The sequence below is a fragment of the Phoxinus phoxinus genome, assembly GCF_949152265.1.
Source record: "Phoxinus phoxinus genome assembly, chromosome: 8".
Classification (NCBI taxonomy): Eukaryota; Metazoa; Chordata; class Actinopteri; order Cypriniformes; family Leuciscidae; genus Phoxinus; species Phoxinus phoxinus.
Window position 1 is genome coordinate 4,329,589 of NC_136883.1, and position 19,436 is coordinate 4,349,024.

At 37.1% G+C, this 19,436-nt stretch overlaps 1 protein-coding gene across 3 annotated transcripts in view; it reads left to right on the forward strand.

Annotated features, from left to right (window-relative positions):
• Positions 1-16,160: 16,160 nt before the first annotated feature.
• The window catches only part of sphkap (SPHK1 interactor, AKAP domain containing), a 144,062-nt gene continuing 140,786 nt past the window's right edge, over positions 16,161-19,436 (forward strand). For 2 of the 3 annotated variants that reach the window (XM_079620142.1, XM_079620144.1), the window contains exon 1: positions 16,479-16,517. The gene's annotated coding sequence lies outside the window, so the exon portion shown is untranslated. Of the gene's footprint in view, positions 16,518-19,436 lie in introns of all 3 variants that reach the window. The other variant, XM_079620140.1, reaches the window with a different exon arrangement.

The following is a 19,436-nucleotide window of genomic DNA, read 5'->3' on the forward strand; positions in this document are numbered from 1 at the left end:
CAGAGAACAACGACAAAAATCTGTGTTGCCTACACCGTGTTATCCTCTTTTTAAAATTTGCACCCTGTTGACTTCAATAGGGCAAGTTTTAAACCTGTTTTTAGCCTCTTAACATCCTTGATGTGTCATTACAAGTGCCCAGCCATATGAGTGATTCCTTCAGAGTGAACACGAGTGAATCTGACTGCAGGAGATGTGAAAGATATGAATAAAAATGACGTTATTTCAGCCAGCGCAAATACCTGTATTTACTTCCTGTTTTTCGGTCGAAGATTGTCGAGGGACAGGAAAACAGGAAGTAAATACAGGTATTTGTCCACATGTCATGCAAACAAGAAACTCTGCTTCTAACCGCAGGTCGAGAGCTGTCGTTCAGACCACACAACTTTGCGATGCTGTTTGCGAATGTTCGTTGGAACGATGGTTTCGGGAAACACAGACTCGTTGAACTGCTGATAACGACGGAACTTACGACCATAGTTGGCTAACGATGCTTTTGGGAAACGCACCCCAGTACGTTACAGTAACATCTCGTTTTTGAGGGGGTCCCACATGTCAATTACAACACAGCAACAAGCACAAATAAATACAATTATTAATGCATTAACAAACAAACAAAAAACATGAATTAATGATTATGTTTATTAACATAATATATATATTAATTCAGAAATTCATGAAACTACAGCATTTTTCTCCATATGTACAAAGTTTAGAGAAGATTGTACTTTGTACACATGCACAAGATGTGCAAAATTAGGTGAAGATCAGACCAACGGCTGATACAGAAAACTCAAATTGGCAGAAACATTTTAAAAACAGAAATCAATTTAGGTTCGAGTCCTGTAAATGTACTTATTACAGCGCAACACTGTTCTTTCAAATGCACACATGCATGTATCTCCCACACTGATCTCGCACACACATTGTTTCAGTGTGTTTTCCATCAGCGTGTCTGCCACTCTCTCCTCCAGCACAGATAGAGAGTGAACGCATTTGCTTGGATTAAAGCAGCACATCATCACTCACAGACCTTACATATGTATTACCTGCCCCGTCTGAATCCGGCATACATCCCTGCATGTCCTTGGAACACAGTTTTGAATGTCAAATTCTGATTTCAAATGAATTCATTTCTATGAGACACAAAGTGACAGTGTTGCTAAGAAAATAGAGAACTGCGCTTGACAGACTTCTCATAAATAATAATGGGGTTGGAATAACAATTTTGTCTTCAGGTGCTCACTGCACCTTGTATAATGCAATGCTAATATATGCACACACAAAAAAAGGTGGGATCTTTTAGCCTATGGGAGCACACCTGGATAACCTTACACTCTGATGACACTTACAAGCGCGCCGTGGTTATAATACTGTCTAGCCAACATGGCTTTGCAGTTTGTTGAGATACACAATCTTTTGGTTGAACTGCAAATGACTTCTAGACTAGTCATCTGTTCCTAATCGACCTTCTGATGTGAAACCAGTGGCCTTCCTTTAAAGACACTTCAGGTTTGTATTGATTTTTTCCATTGTGTACACCTGTGGTTTATTACTGCGAAGGCTATCTTCAGATCTGATGTGTTTTAGTCGTGTCGAGATGACATGGGTGGGCAGTGCAGATGTAATGTACGTTTCTAAAGATATTTCTTGATAAATGTGTGTGAGCCCATCCGTTACTCAGGGCCAAAACCACAGACGGCACTGATATTCTTTAGAAGTCACATCTACAAATACAGCAAAATAAAATGATATGACTCTCCAAAGCCAAATAAAATAACTATGCATGTTTTTCCCACCCAGGAAGAAACTTAAAATTCATTGCAATATGATATATGATTGATTTAGAAACAACATGTAAATATTTAATCAATATATTTGTATACTATATTGTATATATTTATTTATATAAAATCCATAGTTTAGTATTTTCTGTAAAAGTTTTTAGAGGTTTTGAGACCCCCGTTGTATAACTTAACATTAACACTTTATTTTCTGTCTTTAACGCCTTATAAATGTCACAGTCTTTTGCTGCCGGTTCTTCAGGCGTGGAAGCGTAATCTTTAAATGTGTGTTTAATGATTTGGCAACTCTCTGCATTTTGAAACTCACCAACGTCCTTTCTGCTCCCGCTGGTGTGCGTTTGCATCTGACCTTTGGACACCGATAATTATGAATCGTTTAATAAATCACTTTACAGTGAAATACTGCATGCCCCGATGACAAACGAGAGGAGCTTTCTGAGAATGAAATCAATCATAATGTCATAATCATGAAAGCTATTGCTGTTTAAAACAGATGACCCAACTTTCTAAAGGAAATGTAAGGGTGTCTGTCTTTCAAAACTTTCATATAGCTTGGAATGTCTTTGAAAACAATTTGATATGCAAAAAAACACTTCTCAAGTTAAAAGGTCATCTTTTAAAAATGTGTGATCATTTGAATTATTGTAATACATAAATAATTGATACTGTGTTTGTGACGCTGTTTCCATTTGAATGTTTGCTGTGATTTTGCAGGCGAATCGTCGATATGGAATAAGATCACGTGTGTGTTTGAATCGAGATCGCAATCTTTTAATGATTAATCTCGCAAGCTCTATAGCGTCATCCCTGATCAAACCCATCTTCTTGTAACGTTCTACACTCTAAAAAAGGCTGGGTTGTTTCAACCCAAATTTGGGTCAAATATGGACAAACCCAGCCGTTGGGTTAAATTTTTACATTACATTTTTAACCCAACGTTTGGGTTTGTCCATATTTGACCCAAAATTGGGTTGAAACAACCCAGCATTTTGTAGAGTGTAGCATCTTGAAGACTTTTGTTCAGTTGGGTTTGATAGGGTTGAAGCTAAACTCTGTAGGAATGTCCTCGAGAGCTTTGAGAAACCCTGTGTTAGACAGTTATTTCCAATCCAAACCCTGGCTGGCACTGTTACATGAACGTGTGTCACTGTTTTCTCCCATGGATAATAAGTGTCCATCTGCACAGTAAGTCATCTTACTCTGTTATTTGTCTCTGTTTTATAAATACTGCGTATTTGGACATAATGCTCATTTGACTTACTGCTTTTTGCATTTTATAGTGGAAGTAGCCTGGTGTCTCATTGTTAATATAGTATTGTATATAACATTTAATGATAAACAAGTAAAACAAAGGATCAAAACAAGTACATGCTGAAACATACAATATGTATTGAGTGAACTATATCTTTAAAACTCGAGTACTATATGTCCTAGAGTACTCGAGTTTTAAAGATATAGTTCACCCAAAATATAAAATTCTGTTATCATTTACTCACCCTCATGTCCGTCCAAACCCGTAAGACTTTCGTTCATCTTAGGAACACAAATGATCTTTTTGATGAAGTCTGAGAGATTTCTGTCCCTCCATTGACAGCTACGCAACTACCACTTTGACGCTTCAAAAAGGTCATAAAGGGATCGTAAAACTAATCCATTTGAATTGAGCGGTTTAGTCAAAACATTTCTGAAGAGACTCGATCACTTCATATGATGAACAGATTTAATTTTGGCTTTTATATATTTGTATGTCTGTATGATACACATTTAAGATTCTGTAAATACATGTTTGCCATCAATATTTTTTTAGTGCCTGTGCAAATGTAAATAAATGTACTGTTGGAATCATGATTTATCATCATAAACATGTTGGAAGTAGGAATATTTGGACATTGTGTGATTGCTAAGATGTTCTCCTTCCTCGTGTGATTTTTTCCCCACCAATTTTAATGTCAACTTGCTTAGAAAAGTAAAACACTCCTCTCCACAACAAGCCGCACGATTAGAGATATCATTCACATCTGTAACGCAAACTGTGAGGCGTTTATGCACCCAAGTTCAATACTTTGGGTTTGTTCAATCACTAACCTGATCTGGACGATAGCAATAGTCATGCTTGCCTACACATAATGCACAAAGAAAACAAGCTCAAGCAAACACACACACACACACACACGCAGTGGAAGTTAAATGTATAGTTGCAGATAGAGGCACCCAAAGTAAATGTGTCTTTGACAGAGATTAACAGGCCAGAGTCTGATCTTCACAGCCCACTGAGACAGAAAAAACATCTGCTGAATCATGCACACACACACACACACACATAGACACACACCTACAGATGACATCAGTAACCTTTTCCTCTGAGAGTGGATGAAAGCACATACTCCCGGTGTACTACACTTCCTCTGTCCCTTCACATTATTGATTCTCAAAGCTCCACTGAGCATCTGAGCTTCTCTCCGTCACCAGGGCTTCAGTCTCATCCTGACAAACACAACAGCAAAGAGACAAACAAATTAAAATTCTTTGAGGAGCACCTGCCGTCTGTCCATTCTTTGAGGAGCTTCTTCAACATTGTTTTCGATAACAAAATTCAAAAGGCATTGTGGTAAAAGGAAACAGTTTTTTCCCCTGAAATCTTACATTTGCTTCACTGCCCACGGACGTCATTGTTATTCCCACCGGATGTAGTGTGAGGAGAGGTGAGGCCAGTGCTATCTAAATTGAAACTGGGATTCTCTCTCTCTCTCTCTCTGGTTTTCAAGTATTTGTTAGGATTTAAGCTACAAATCCTACGTTCAATCGACCTTCTTAATCAATGGTTATACAATTTGAAAAACAACAAAGGGTCAGTACTGCATGACTCATACATCTTTAAAGAGCTAGCTTTCTGTAAATCTATACCGTGTGTATATATATATATATATATATATATATATATATATATATATATATATATATATATTAGATTTACAGAAAGCTTAGCTCTTTAAAGACTATGTATGTGTGACTATGTATGTGTGACACACACACACACACACACACACACACACACACACACACACACACACACACACACACACACACACACACACACACAATATATATATATATATGTAATAATGTCCAGCATGTGGTGTAGGCTATAGGATAATTGTGTGACCACATTTTTAAAATGCATCTCTGGATTTTTTTTTTCTATAATTCTTTTTGTATTGTATTATCTGCATAAAAATGTGAGAAAAAAGTTCAGTTGACGAATGAAGATGAATTTCATGTCTTTTTGCCCCCTTATTACAAATATTAGGCTACATGTGGTAGGCCTACCTGATATGAACAATAGGCAAACCTGACGCAAGAAACAGAATTTTGACTGTTCATCAGAAATAGGGAATCGATTTCCGGTTGGTGAATTAATCACTTTTTTGTTCTTTCTTTTTTTTTTTTTTTTTTTTTGCGAATTTGAGGGTTACAAAAACAGCCTTAATCAGTTTTTATTCAACTGAATCACGATTCAATCTGAATCAGTCAGCTCACTCACGCGGTGAATCGTTTGGAGCAGTTTCTCTCATTTTGTAATCAGTCAGTAATGCGGAGAAAATTATGATATACATTTTTTTAAGGAGGCACTGTCTCCCTATCCTCTTTGGAAGAAACGCCCCTGATGTGAATACTGTAAAAATTATGTTAGTCTATAAGGTAGGCCTATTTTTAATTTGATATTGTATTTTAGTGCAGTCTGCACAGTAGGCTACCACATCTTGTGCTTTTTGTATTAGCTAATTATTTTTAAAAAGTAGCCTAAGAGTTCATGATCAGTGTCACATTTAGGCCTATTTGATTAGTAGCCTAACCTAGACATGCATAATTTGACATATCCTATTTCATCTTCATTTTGTAGATTTTGAATCGAGTTTTGAAATGATCTTATAGTCTTTTGGAGTTCACTTGTGTCGTTTTAAGCGGTCTCAACAGGGATCAAGAACAGAAACGCTGGAACACTCCGGTACAATTTAATTTCTTTACTTTCCTAAAGTTGATTAACAATGTTTGTGTGTGTTTATATGTCTGGCTCTCAGATCTGCCAGACGGGCTCCAGGCACTGCTTCTAATCTTACTGACCTGACTGTCCATCACTGACCTCTGTGTGTGTGTGTGTGTGTGTGTGTGTGTGTGTGTGTGTGTGTGTGTGTGTGTGTGTGTGTGTGTGTGTGTGTGTGTGTGTGTGTGTGTGTGTGTGTGCGTGCGTGCGCTTGTGTATTTAAAGGATTAGTTCAACAACAACAACAAAATGCAAACTCTGTCATCATTTGTGTTTTAAATAAACACAAAAGGAGATTTACAGAAGATCTTTCATACAGTGAAATCATACCAGGTTTCGCAAGCTCCAAAATAACTCAATATCGCCATGAAAGTATTTAAGGGAAAACACATAATTCTAGTTATTTGACAAACATGTCAAATGTCATTAATTGTAGCATATCTCAAGTCATGACTATTTTGAATATGTAAATGGAATTTAATTACTTCAGTGAAGGGAAAATTTTAGAGAATATTTAAACATTATATGGAAAAGAGCCACTTGCACATTCTGCCAAAGTTGTCCTTGTGTGTTTCAAGGGAAAAAAGAAAGTCATATTATTTCGGAACAACACGAGAGTGAGTAAATGATGACAGAATTGTTTTGTTTTTTTGCTGTTTAGCACTGTCAACCCACAATTAAAACACCTACGCCTCCAGTAACAAGCCTGAGAGCGGAAAATAGAAGCATTTTATGAGAGGTCAGCTAAATATATCCTTCATGCCAATCATAGTAATCAAAACACACAACACAAGTGCAGAGATGTAATTCTTAAAGGTGAAGCGTGTAATTTATTTAGATGTTAATATACCACATCCTTAGCTTAATGCAAAGACTAGCCAACTGTAAGTAAGCTATTTTTAGACTGGTTAGCATCACTCAGCTTGTTTGCCAACTGCCAATAAAAACTAACGAAGAATATAAATCTTCTTCTTCGTCGTTGTCATCAGGGGCTGGCGGGCTATTGTATGTTTTCACCTGCGTCGTAGCGAGCTTACTGGCTAACCGGCTGAAGTTAATATGGACATAACAACGTTTTTTATATGGAACACTAACAGTAAACCTCACCGGCCGGAGAGAGATTCAGAAGCAGCGTCGGACGAACCGCGGAGAAGTGTAGCCTATGTTGCGTTCACACCAAACGCGAATAGAGCGTCTGGCGCGAGTGGTTTCAATGTGAAGACGCGTTTACGCGCGTCTGGAGGTCCTGCGGCGCGAATGACGCCGGTTTCACACCGCAAGCGTCAGCGGCGCGTGAGCTGCGCGTATTTTTTTCGGCGTCCATGTTATTCAATGAGTGCTTTCACACCGCACGCAGAAGCGGCGCGGCAGCGCGTTGCAGGAGCAGAGCAGGAACAGCAGTGCCGCGATAGTTTCGGCGCCCAGTCTATTTTTAACGCGCCGCTTACGCTCAATTAAAGTGACCATGCATTTTTCATGGCCAAAACACACAGCAGTTTCACCCAAAAAGCACATTGATGAGATCTCTTGTGTTTTAAACAGTCAATCAAATTACCTTCATCAATTTAAAATTAAATGTCCAAAACAAAATTGTTGGCCAAACTACAAAAACAAGTTTAATCGATGTATACTGCCAGTTTATAGATTAATTTAATATATTTATGTATATATAGACACACACATACATACATACATACATATATATATCACTGATTCTTGAGAGTCGGGACAAAACATGTCCCACATAGAAAAGTCTAATTTATAGCAAAAATTAAGAAATTCATCATGATTGGCATACTTACAAAGTTAAATCTAAAGGATTTGTATATACCTATCTGATTTTTAGAATAAACTTTTTATCTTTTTGGGGAAAATTTGAAGGTTTTCTACAGGTCCATGTAGAAGGTCCATGTTATTGCACTTGTCCTCAGCAAGAGGTCACAACATTAACCATCCCAAAAAACTTTAAAAAAGCTCTACAATTGTGAAAACATATATATCAAATACAAAATAAGGGGTATACATATAAAAAACAATGCATGAAGTGAACATCAAACAATATTTTCCATAGAAATCTGCCTATTAAAGTCGTGTCCTCAGTTTCTGTCAACTCCGTCAGATATTTTCATAAAGCTCTTTAAATCAGGAAATAGCATGGTCAGCTATATCCCTGAGGACCCCTTTTCATCCCCCTGCCTGTGGTGAATGCAGCACTACCACACATGCTCTAGTACGTTTTACATTTTTTTATATTTCAGACAAACAATGTCAATATTCCTATGGTCACAGCTGCACCATGTCAATACCATCTTTCTGTTAAGATACTTTTTTTAAACCATAGTGGATTGAATTTAAGCATTTTAGTGAGGTTATTGGGACAGCTAGCAACTGAGGAAAAACTACCTAGCTGCAGTGTACAATACATGTTTTGGTGGAAAATACATGCCCTTACGTCAACTCCGTCAGACGTCAACTCCGTCAGGTTCTATGTCTGACGGAGTTGACCTGTACGATGACGGAGTTGACAAATCCACCAATAACCTCTTAATGTGCGAATATAATATTATTTGTGAATATAGTGAAGGGTTAAACTGTTATTTCAGGGTTTTATTTACACATAAATGCACATACATAGCATGCATTACATTATTTAACCATACGCATCTGACTTGACAGGCAGTGGTCTGCTTATTATTGTGTAACGTGTAACTTTGCCAGCACTTTAATATATATATATTTATATATATAGAGACAGATAGACAAATGAGAAGCCAGTGTAGGGCTGGGCGATATGGCCAAAAAAAATGATCACGGCAGAGGGTAGCCCCTGGTTTCCCTTGTTGTTGTTTTTTGTTTTTTTATAGTTGGAAACGGTTTAATTTAAAATAGTTGGAAACGGTGTATGTGCAATATGTTTATTATAGTTTGCTTTACAGTAAGTTCAATACTCTAATAACAAGGAGTAGTTTTAGTAGTAGTGTTTAAAGAGCACATCTGTTCAATAATCAGCAATGCACACATTTTGTGTCAACACCGTCAGTTTTTCGTCAACACCGTCAGTTTTTCGTCAACACCGTCAGATCTTCGACGTTTGGATGTATGTTTTTGTTAATTTTTTTGGGAAAAAAATATTCTTCCTTCAGTTGGTGTTGTTTTTGTAATAAAGGACCATCTGATCTACATCCTCTTAGGTTTTATTTATTTAAGGAATTTGTTTTTACAATATTGAAATTAAAATCAAAGTTTGAAAATGCAAATATTTAGAAATCTGAGTTTTCAGAATAGTGTGAAATCACAACTTAAGTTTATATATTGTATTTTGTTTACATATCAGAGTAACTAAACACTATTACAATATACTTCATAACTTTAGATTCTTGTTGGATTGGAATAATTTAAATTGTTTACTTTTTAGTGTGTCTGACGGAGTTGACACAAATCCAGTTCTGAAGGGAAACATGTTTATTTGTTAAAAATGTGTTTTTATTTAGAACCTGTTCCTTTACATGGTTAAATAGCTAAGACCTTTCTCTGCAGAAACATATAACTATAATTGATATAGTGTGTGTTTTAAAAAAAAGTTTTTTAAAACGTGTTTTGTCCCGACTCTCAAGAATCAGTGATATATATATATATATATATATATATATATATATATATATATAGGCCTATATATATATATATATATATATATATATATATATTGCCATAAGGATGTCATGCTGACAATCAAATAAAAGCACATGCGTGGTCGAGTGCACCTGAAAATATAACTATGGACGACACTCGTCTCATTGTGGAGGTTGAGAAACGTTCAATTATTTATGATCCAAGAAACATAGGCTACTTTATAAAGACTCACATGCAAAGGAAAAGGCATGGGAGGAAGTTGCAGTGGCTCTTGGTGCAGATGGTAAGTTTTTAAGTTTTTTTGACAAGTTTAAATGAAGAAAACCTTTCTCCAAGAAACAACAAATTTATTAAATTACCCATTATAGAGTAGGTTACTCTGTCTGTAGCTACACAACGCCGCGGTTCAGTTTCGCGTGTCAAACGCTGCCAGTGTGGAAGCAAAACGCGCGTGTCCTGCTTCCGCTCACTGTACGCACTGCTCATGCGCTGCTGACGCTCTTCTAGCGCATGCAGTGTGAAACCGGCGTGACACTTTTTCAGCTGCGTTGATTAAAGCTGCAGTCCGTAACTTTTTTGGGTTAAAAATTATCCAAAATAAATTTTTGAGCAAGTACATAACCAGCCAGTGTTCAAAACTATCTGCTGCCGTAGCTCGATTCAAAACGTTAAGCTTGTAATAATGTTTTTAATTCCAGTGGTACTGGTGGATTCGAGCATGACTTCGCGTCATTACGTCACATCTGTACACACAAAGAAGAGTCTCGGCTAGTAGGCTATATTAGCATTTGATTTGCTTGTTTCGATTCTCTGACTGGAGATTTCATTGCAATGAATCATGGGTAATATAGTTTTGCACATGTAATTTAACTGTTAAACAAGATTGTTTCGAAGATATATTGTCAATATATTTTTCAATAATGCAGGCTGAAGTATATTCCATCGATAAATAACTTCATAACTCACAGAAGCTCTGTCTTTAAAGGGTATAGTTCAACCAAAAATGAAAAATCTGTTGTTGTAATATATTAATCTCCAACGCACATTCACGCAAGAACGTCCGCTCTCGCATCAACACAACACGCATGTGTCGTGGTGCTCTCTTGTTGGAGATTAATATTTTGTAAATAATAAAGTGATAAATTATGTTTGTTTTTTTGTCGCCTCATAAAATTGAGGTTAAACCACTGGAGTGGATTACTTTAATGATGTCTTTGCTGCCTTTCTGGGGCTTGACAGTGGTAGTTGCATAGGCTGTCAATGGAGGGACAGAAAGCTCTCAGATTTCATTAAGATCTTCATTTCTGTTCTGAAAATGAACAAAAGCCTTCTGGGTTTGGAAAGACACGAGGGTGAGTAATTAATGGCAGAATATTCATTTTTGGGTGAGCTAACCCTTTAATGGTTTTTAAGTTATTGTTAAAAATACATTCCCCTATGGGTACATTTTTACTTCTGGATCCCGACTGTTACACTGAATTATTATTTTTTGCAGTGCCTTTGGTGGCTCTGAAAACTATTCTGATTTTCTTCTCATTTCTGTTTATTCCTCCGTTTTATACCTCGTCTTCCTTGAGTTTTGAGTTCAGGGATCGATGTATCTTTGAAAAGCTTGAGGATTTCAGGATGAAATGGATCAAATAGCCAGTGTCTGCTTGTGAGAGATAAAATACACTAAGGACTGACTCTTTTTTTTTTCTCCAGCTGTAAAGAAGAGGCTATGTTGGGATGAAAAGCAGATAAATTGACAGAAAGAGAAACTAAACTGATAAATGAATGGGCTCCCATAGGGATTGGTTTTCCTTCAGGAGAAATTCAGCTGTGCGGAGATTGAAAGACAGCTTGATTCCCACTAAAAGAGAGGTGTGTGTTTGTGTTTGTGAGTGTGTGTTGGAAAGGTCAGGTGATTCATTTCACACCTGAACGGTGCCATTAGCGGAGGGATAGGTCTTTTTGTTTGTCCTCGGTTATAAGATCCCTTTAGCCCTTTGTATCTGGCTGATAACCAGCTTAAATAAGACATCACTGTCTGCCACTGTGTGATGTGCAATGGTGGTCTGGTTTAATTATTGTATTTTAATATAGGTTATATGGTTTGTTTGGTCCTCTCTCAGTGGCTTGTGCGTGAATGTGCGTCTGATGGGTGAACAAACTTTGGCAGGTGCTGAGGCGAAATAATAAATGTTTTCAATTAATGTCAAGACGTGTTTTCTCTTTTTCTTCTCATTCCCAGTGTTTCTCTCTATTTCTGCCTTGCCCATTCTTCATTTCCCTGAACCTTTTCACAAAGATTTTTATTGATCAGAGCTGCAAAACCTCTTCATAAACAATATTAACCTTAAACCCACAAATGTCAAGCTTGTTTGTGCATTTACTAGTGTGTAGTCACACATTACTGTGTATGGATGTGTGTACATGAACAATGTATGTGTTTAAAGTCAATTGGAAATGCCAATCCGTGGATTTTGCATAATATTCACTGTGTAAAGCGTTTTAATGGCAGTTTCTTGATGACCCACGTCAAGATCCATAAAAAAACTACAACTACATAAAACAACCAATTTATTTCACAATGAATAAGTAAGCTATTGTACATAACTGTGCAATACTTCTAGTTTATTCACCACTATAGGTAACTATAGGCCGCTGAATATTGGCTGCTGGCTGCCGTGTTTTTTGAAGTATCGGAGTCATATTAGAGGGATATGCATTTATGTGTGCTGTTCAGTTCTCTATTCTAGTAGGTTGCAGAAAGTTAGTGACATTCTAGTGTTGAACAAATCGTTCTTTTAAGCCGGTTCACAGAATTCAACTGAATCGAACTTTCGTCGTTTTATGTTGACTTTCCAACTAGCGTTCAAATGACATTAGCAGTCTAGCATCTGGACTGGAGTGTGAAGGAGCCATTACGATTTTACTCATTTAATTTTGGATTGTTTGTCATCAGAGCACTTGGGAAATGATTTTTTTTTCAACAAAATTGTTTTGTTGCTGATACTCTTGTTGTTTTATTAAGTGTTAAGATGCACAATGTACGGCCATTGCATTGAATTCAACCAGCCGGATATTCATCGAATTATCTCTTTTTTTATGGCGCCCCGCACATGACGTGCAGGAAAAAAATAGTAGGCTAAATCGTGCGCACAATTTATAAATCGAGGGAACAAATTAATCGATTGTGCGCACGGATTACTTTTTTATGTCATGTGCGGTGCTCCGTACCTTTTGGTTTCCATGGAAGAAAATCTCGCAAAAACATAAACTGAGTAAATGATGACAAAACTTTTATTTTTGCGTGAATCTGGCCCTTTAAAGGGGTTGTAAAATGCCATTTTCACAAGATGTAAAACAAGTCTCTGATGTCCCCAGAGTGTGTGTGTGTGTGTGTGTGTGAAGTTTTAGCACAAAATACCCCCACAGATATTTTTATATAGCATGTTAAAGTTGTCACTTTTTGAGGGTTTGCAAAAACGCACCGTTTTGTGTCTGGCCCTTTAAATGCAAATGAGCTGCTGCAGAAGGCGGGGTTTCAAGAGCTGGTGTGTGTTAGCAGCTGCTATTACCTCATGCAGACACACTAAAATGACAGAAACTGTTCTGTCTTTAATGTTTAAACTGAGTCAGACAAAGATGGAGAGACTCAAGAAGAAGTGACAACATGTAGAAGCAACAGGACGTCTCTGAACGGTTAGTTGATGAATTTATGTTGCTGATGTGGAGTTAACTATCTTCAATTAGCATATTCTGTCATGATAATCTATAAATCGCTCGTATAGGAACTGTTGTGAGATGCACACAGAGTGACTTTCTATTGCATGTGAAAAGATGGATGCTAAAGTTTGAGCTGACTCACTAATGTACTCGACTACAACAACTCTTCCTCTTCTCAACATGGACTGTGTTCCCGGGGGCGGGGCTTATGTAAATCTTAGGGTTGGTGATGTCACTAACCCCGGAGGAATGTCGTGTAGTTCCAACCAGCCGTTTGTTGTAGTCCTTTTCTTTAAAAGCAAATATCTCCCTTTGCTTTGAACTTTGAGCATTGTAACTTTGCAGATGTTGTTTATGATCAAACAGCAACATTACACACTAACTAAAGTTAGAAAAGTGAAATCATACTTTACCACCCCTTTAAGAAAGTATATAGGGTTTTTGGTGTTTGTATCTGAACTTTAAAGTGAGAATTGTTACTGCTTGGCATTCAGACTACCTCTGAGGTGAAATAAAATGGATGGCTGAGGGAGCTCCCAAGTCACAGAGAGGCTGAGGGAGTGCAAGAAAAAGGAGAACAACAGGTGGTTTGTTTGTCTCGTTGTATATTTGACAATTCATTCTAACAGAGAGGAAGCTATTGATCAGATCCCAGGCCGAGAGCTTGCATACCCTTTTTTGTGGACATGTACTCAGATGCCAAACAGAACATGAAGTCCATCACAAATGAACGCAGTCATGCAGTGATCACATGTCCTCACTCTCTAATCTTTGACTTGCTTAAGCTCCGCTTTGGTCGCTGGTGATATCATTGTGGGGTTTCTCACTCTGAGATTCACAATCAGGAAACCTACAACTTTTTACAAATCAGAAATCATGGCTGAGCCAGTTTAAGTGGGTCAAGATGTGCTTGTACTGGTGTGTGTCAGCTGTCCAGCATATTGATGGTGCGTCCGGTCTTGGGCCTGATTTGCCGGCTCATAATGATGGCAGTGTCAATGACATTTATAGCTCAGAGCTTCGAACGTTGTCCTAGTTTGACACTCTAATCCACTTATACAAGTATGTGTGTGTGCGTGCTCTTCTGTGTGTAAAGTGAGTGTTTAGGATGAGGTTAAATATGTAGTTTTTGTTTATTGCATAATAGGATGGCATTACAGTTTTTTTCGATTGCTAAACGACAGTGAGCACAACTGGAGCTACATGTGCAAAACTCTAACTACAGTCTGCACTACCAACAGTCACCTGAGCTAAACAGTTCATATCATCTGCAAAACTCACTCCAAGCAACACAACTCTTAACACATGGCTCAAAACAGGCTCAGTGCAGCCAAACACTATGCACAACCCTCACTGAGATAACACACACTGTCACTCAGAACACACTGAGAGTAAAAACACTAGCATCAAACACCAATACAGAAAATACAAACTTTTCATCTTTACAGTTTGAACAATTTCAGTGACTTCATGCAAAGTAATATTTTCTTCAAAGAAAAGAGTGACATTCTTTCACATGATTTTATTTAAATTTTTACATAACAATTCTTTAAGGTAAATGAAAATGAGCAGTTTGCTTCAATAGTCTGTAGTAATTTACGGAATTACAGTAATGAGAAAAAAAAAGGTAGAAACTAAAAGTACATACTGTAATTCGAACAAATAATTGAGGGGCTAATTCTGCCTCTCTCTAGCATCAGGCTACAGGTTTTCATCAACATCACATCTAATGTTCTCTCTTGCCATGCACCTGCGGAAGAACCTTCTGGAGTGCCTTATCCATCCCTGCAGTCCTCTGGACTCGTGTCCTCACATCCGGCACGCATGGCTTCCAAAAGAGACATTTGGTCATGTGGGTGGTGACCAAACACTTTCTACCTCCAGGCAGAGAAAAACTCCTCTATTGGGTTGAGGAAGGGTGAATATGCAGGCAGGTACAAAACCATAAATCTGCGATGTGCTGCAAACCAGTCTGTGACAGCTGCAGATTGGTGAAAAGCAACGTTATCGCAAACTATGATAAAAACTTGGGGGTTTCTTACTGGCTCCCCTGTTCTGCTGTGTATGTAACCTCAGACGTCTTACCTGGACATATTGGTATCTTTGCTCTTTTATTCGTTCACTGATTCTCTCGAACGGTACAGTGTATAACTGTTACATTGTAACTTGGTGTTTCTGTAGGACTCGAGCAATAGTTGTTGTGCTGACAGAATCAAATTTTTCAAATATATCATTCAGCCAGCACTCTATCTTGAATCTCCTGCAGTTTTATTGCATTGTTGACAACAACCATGTCAACAATAGCATTTTCCTGCGCATCTGAAAATATTTTTCCTCTTCCTCCTGTTGGGGCCAGCCTTGGGGTCCTGTTGTATATTACTGTATATACTGTAATAAAAATATATTTTACAGTCAAACTTACTGTAATATATATCTCTGTAAATATCCTATAATTGCAATACAAAATATATTCCGTAATGTTCTCATTTACTGTAAGGATGTAAATCTCACCTGTTTCAGCTGAAGTTGCCATCAGCAGTGTTTGAAAGACACAATAAGGCTGAAATCTATTCTGTTTTGAATGTGTGGTTCACAGTTTTGACACCAGTGTGTTAGCATTTGAACAAAGTGCTGTAAATCCACAGTGTTGTGCAGGTTGTAGTTAAAGTCATGGGATAAGTGTGTAGAGTTTTGAAAACTGTGTTCAAGCAATGAAAAACGAACTAGAGTTTGGTCCACATGAACTGCTGCTGTGCAGACTGTAGTTAGAGTTTTGCACATGTAGCTCCAGTTGTGCTCACTGTCGTTTAGCAATCGAAAAAAACTGTAAGATGAAGTATGTGTCAGCATCATTTGCACTGTGTGTGTTGAACTGAAAAATGTGTCTTTTATTCCCTTTGGAGTCCCGGCTGCTAAGCACCCGCTCTCTCACCTCCTCAAAGGGATTAGAGCTACATTACACACACACACACACACACACACACACACACACACACACAGACGTATCGTAACCGAAGCACAACACATGCCGCAATGACAAGAAAAACAGATGATTTGCATACATAACAATTAAAAAACACATTAATTATGTTAACAGTACCGCCGTGAGACATAGGTAACACAAAATATGCTGCACACAAACATGCTGCACTAAGAGCACAACCGGCGCTTCAGTCTAAAAACAATGATGGAGAAACTGAAAAGGGAGGAGAAGAAGAAAGCAAATGATCCTGGAGGACTTGGCGAAAAATATACCCATTCGTCCCAGTGAACTGAAGAGAGAGAGAGAGAGAGAGAGAGGGAGAGAGAGAGTTTGGCTTGACGAATTCGTAAGTGACAGTCTGGTTCTGCTCATTACCTGGTGCTGTGTGTGTGTGTGTGTGTGTGTGTGTGTGTGTGTGTGTGTGTGTGTGTGTGTGTGTGTGTGTGTGTGTGTGTGTGTGTGTGTGTGTGTGTGTGTGTGTGTGTGTGCATTTGTGTGTTGTTTGAGTTTATTTATGGTCTCTGTGTTTTATTTAGGGATTTTATGGGGCAGTGAGAATGTGAAAGCAAAAGTGTGTGTGTTTTGTGAGTAGGTCTGCATGTATGTAATGTAATTGAAATGTTGCGCTGGCATTGCTGTGGAATATTGAAATCACTCAACCGGGATTCCTGGAGTGAAGTTTTTGACAGACCTGTATGTTCAATGCTGATACAATTATGTGTTTGTTTGCGGTACATAATGGCTTTCAGAACAAAAGCTTTGCATTGTTTTCAGAAGCATTGCAGCTCTTTGACCAGCCATGTGCTGTATTTCTGCATACACTCGCTTGCACTGTTCATAAAATGCTTATTGTCTGTATTTACTTTGGTCCCAGAAAGTATTTGGAGGCTTAGAACTGTATGAATGTCATTTGAGTGAGATAGCAAAGAAATCAGACCAGAGGTTCAGTAAGAGTTTTTGAAAGAAATTAATGAACAAAACAAAAAGTGACAGTGAAGACATTTATAATGTTACAATTTAACATTGAATAAATGTTACACTGTCATTCTATTTAGTAAAGAATCATAAAAAAAATTCCCACAAATATATGAAGCAGCACAACTGTTTTTAACATTGATAATAATGTTGCCTGATGAAGGTCTGATGATTAAAATGATTTCTGAAGGATCATGTGACACAAAATTCAGCTGTGCAATAATTACATTTTAAAATATATTAAAATAGTTATGTTAAATGGAACTAATATTTCACAATATTACTGTTTTTACTGAATTTTTGATCAAATAAATGCAGCCTTAACATTCACTCAAAATCTCCAAAACACAAGTTGATTAAAGTGCAGAAAAGAGATTTTAAAAGGTTATAATATTTTTCTGGGTCAAAAGCAATAATGCGAGTAAAAATAATGAATGAATGTGAGATGAAATGTCTTTTTTTTTTTTTTTACACGTGGCTCAAGCATATTATGAAAATATGACAAGAATGTAATCATATGAAATATTTAAAACATACACCGAACAATATTGCCATCTATCACAGGGAGAACGAGAGAGTGAGTAAAGTGGTCGAAATGGCATCTCACAAAAGGTTGAATCAACAAGAGCCGTCGGAAACTGATACGCTGTTCTCCGAGATGTATTTTTTGTCTGTCTAATGATTTATTTAGAGCACTTTTAATAATCTGGCACAGGCTACTGATATCCATAAATAAGAATGGAAGGAAAAATCATTATTTCTTATTTTATTTCCTTTGTTTTCTGTGCTAGTTCAGTTCACATCAGAACCAACAGATATCCATTTATTTTCTGCACACAAAGTAGGCCAAAGTATGTCAGTGCTCTAGTGGCCATTACCACACTTATTCAGACCGAAGCATGCTTACTTTAGCAACATGAGCTCATGTACTGGCATCGGTATCAACAAAGATCAGCAGACTCGTCATGGATTTGTTTTTTTGTTTTGTTGATCTGCCCTTGCTACTGTAATCCTCATGAACAGGTCTCAGCGCTAATGCTAACTCCAGTGCTAACAGGATTAGCGTTGTAGCTTTACACTGACCTAACTGACTCCTCTGGCAATGACACAAATACACATTCTTCATTTTTGCTTTTTCTTAATCATGCTTTTAGGCTTAAAGAAATATCAGGTGGAAATATTGCATTCATATGCTATTTTGTTCTATTCCAACATGTTCTATTAATGTTTTTCATTCATGTTGCAGGTAAACTTGAGTTGTTCTATGCGCATCATCATATGAGTCCTAAGAACATAAGTATCAAAAACCAGTGTTTTGAAGATATCTCAGTTATGGTTTTTGATACTTATGAGTAGGGCTGTGAATCCAAAATAAAAGTTTGTTTACATAATATATGTGTGTGTATTGTGTATAATTATTTTGTATATATATTAATACACACACATGCATGCATATATTTAAGAAATATTTGCATTTATATACTGCATATATATGTGTATTACCTTATATTATATATAAATAGAACTATTTTATATATAAATAACACATTTTTCTTAAATATATGCATGCATGTGTGTGTATTTATATATATATATATATACAAAATAATTATACACAATACACACACATATATTATGTAAACACAAACTTTTATTTTGGATTCGATTAATCGCGATTAATCGTTTACAGCCCCACTTATGTATGCATGTTTCTCCTGGACAGCAATGAGTTAATGTCGGTTTACTTGCTGTTTACTTCTATTATCTAATGTTTTTTTGTTTTTTTTTGAGTGAAAGGAGAAATAGATGAGTCAAGTTATGCTATATACATAAATGCTCTGTATTGTTATTGTATGTCAAACCTCTCATTTGCAATTTTAGGACAAACATCTAATACAATGTTACTAAAATGTACCTTAATGTAATGTAATTTAATTCAGTCTCCTGAGCTATGGACCCCTCAGCAATGCATTTCCCCCTCTGGCTTCAGACATTTTTATATTGGGGTGTGTGTGTGAGAGACGGGTTCAGATGATGCTCAGTGAATCAATGAGAGATTGAACGAAGGGAAGTGCAACACAGCGAAAAATCTGGATATAATTGAGAGCAAAATAAAGGTCAAACAGAAATGGGAAAATAAGAAAGAGAAGTCGGAAAAGGAGAAAATCAAATTTTGGGGTCCAATTGTTACTGTCGGTTCTATGAAGATAAAGATTATTACGTTTCTTTGTGTTGGAAGTATTGGCAGCCAGATAACTGTATTCCAGGAGAACATGTGCTTTTCTCTGCT